This window comes from Chiloscyllium plagiosum, unplaced genomic scaffold (genome assembly GCF_037043375.1).
Source record: "Chiloscyllium plagiosum isolate Xiang-an unplaced genomic scaffold, Cpla_swu_hap1 HiC_scaffold_27, whole genome shotgun sequence".
In the NCBI taxonomy this organism is placed as follows: Eukaryota; Metazoa; Chordata; class Chondrichthyes; order Orectolobiformes; family Hemiscylliidae; genus Chiloscyllium; species Chiloscyllium plagiosum.
The window spans coordinates 57,795,131-57,797,315 of record NW_028270165.1 but is presented as its reverse complement, the minus strand read 5'-3'; the positions used below and the strand labels follow the sequence as shown (position 1 = coordinate 57,797,315).

The 2,185-nt window shown below is 48.5% G+C and overlaps 1 non-coding gene across 1 annotated transcript; it reads left to right on the top strand.

The window, feature by feature from the left end:
• The first annotated feature begins 1,672 nt into the window (after nt 1-1,672).
• On the top strand, nt 1,673-1,744 carry trnae-uuc (transfer RNA glutamic acid (anticodon UUC)). The gene has a single exon. It is a non-coding gene; the product is annotated as a tRNA-Glu (tRNA).
• Nucleotides 1,745-2,185: the final 441 nt, after the last annotated feature.

The window sequence follows — 2,185 nt, the reverse complement described above, 5'->3', positions numbered from 1 at the left end:
GATGAATGTGTTTTATTTGCCAGTGAAAGATACTGTTTCACAAAGTTGTGACGATGGAAGGGAAGCAGTGACGGTGATTATCTTTGGGTGTTCACCTTGTGAATGTTCCCATTGCTGCGCATGTCCGTGTGAACGTCAGAATTCTGCAGCATGGCGGCGTCAGGTACGCACAGGGCCGGGGCGCAATGGATGACGCATCTGACTCCAGCTGCCTGTTTGAAATGCAGCTCACAGCTTCTTCACACCCCCCCCCATTAATCTTTCTCATTGTCCTGAAGCCGGCATAAGGTTTCAATTCCAGATCTGCAGGAATGAGACTCTTTTCACTGTCTCGCGTCAGGAAGTGTCCCTGAGAACATCAGACTCACGTCACAGCGCTGTCAGAGGAGGGGAAGCTGAAAGAGCCCCACACGCTGCTCACGGACACATTTCACTTTCCCCAACTCACCAGCCCAACTACTGAGACTCCTGGGAGTGGAAAGGGAACAAACACCAAAACCCAGTCTCATATTTGTGAATCTTCCGAAAATAAGAAAACTGTTCATCCCTTCGGATCTTCCATCCTGGGCTGACAGGGGTGATTTTAAATGGCTGTCCAGTCAGTGTCGATTCGTGTTGGTTGAAAAAATCTTCCTTATCTCATCCAAGCATTTCTTGCCACAGAGAACTGTGCGGCAGAGTTCATGTATATATTTCCTTGTATGGTATTTTGTAAATAACATTCGTTTGCTGGTTGTTTGTACTGGGTATTTCAGGTACATTAGCCGGTGTTCAAGTGTGTTCGTAGGTTTGTGGGCCACCATGATGCTGAGAGGTTTGAGTTATCTGGACATCATTTAACAGATGCATTTAATATAAGGTTATGTGGCTAGGGTTTCTGCACACGTTGTGTCTGCTTGTGTCAATTTGTTGATGAGAAATCGGCAGACTGGGTTTATTGGGTCGGCAAAAGTGAGGACTCGAGATGCTGGAAGCCAGAGTTTAGATCAGAATGGAGCTGGAAAAGCACAGCAGGTCAGACAGCTTCCGAGGAGCAGGAAAATCGACGTTTCGGGCAAAAGCCCTTCATCAGGAATAGAGGCAGGACGCCTCCAGGGTGGAGAGATAAATTGGGGGTGGGGGGTGTGCTGGGCCGAAGGTAGCAAAGAGTAAAATAGCTGAATGGTGGTGGGGATTGAGGTGACAGGTCAGAGAGGAGGGTTTCACGGACAGGTGGGAAGGGAGATTGGCAAGTAGGACAGATCATGAGGTCAGTGCTGAGCTGGAAGGTTGGAACTGAGGTAATGTGGGGAAATGAGGAAACTGCTGAAGTCCACATTGATGCCCTGGGGTTGAAGTGTTCCGAGGCGGAAGATGAAGTGTTCTTCCTCCAGGCGTCGGGTGGGGAGGGAGCGGCAGTGAAGGAGGCCCAGACGTGCATGTCCTCGGCAGAGTGGGAGGGTGGTTTGAAATGTTGGGCCTTCGAGCGATGGGGTTGATTGGTGCGGGTGTCCCGGAGATGTGACTTGACTCTCCAGTCTCCCCAATATTGTGGAGATCGCATCAGGGGCAATGGGTACAAAAAATTACATTGGTGGATGTACATGTGAAAGTCTTCTGACAACCGGAGCCCCGGTTCGATTCCCGGGCAGCGAACCAATTTTCAGTAGAGCTACGGAAGCACATCTGCATCTCCCTGGTAGTCTAGTGGTTAGGATTCGGCGCTTTCACCGCCGCGGCCCGGGTTCGATTCCCGGTCAGGGAAGCAATCTTCGGCGTGTCGATTTGCCACCCGTTCTTCTTAAATGGGCTGTACAGTTATTTATTGATCTTCATAGTTCCTGGGTGCTGCAGTGTGTAGTGGCTCGATGAAATAGTGTCCTGATACATATTTGTTTGTATGTATAGGGATGATTACTTCTGTCGTTAAGTATTTGGTTCGTGTGCGATATTTTCCTGTAGACGCTGTTTTGAATTTACCATTGTCTGTTCGCTTTACTGTGACATCTAGAAATGGCACTTTGTTGTTGTTCTCCTCTTTTGTGAATTTTATGCCCGTCAGGAGATTGTTGATGGTGTTGTAGGTTTCCTCTCATTTGTTTCATTTTTTGATGACAAAAGTGTCATCGCTGTAGCGGACCCAAAGTTTGGGTTGGTTCGTTGGAAGGGTTGTTTGTTCGAGTCTCTGCATTATTGCTTCTGCTGG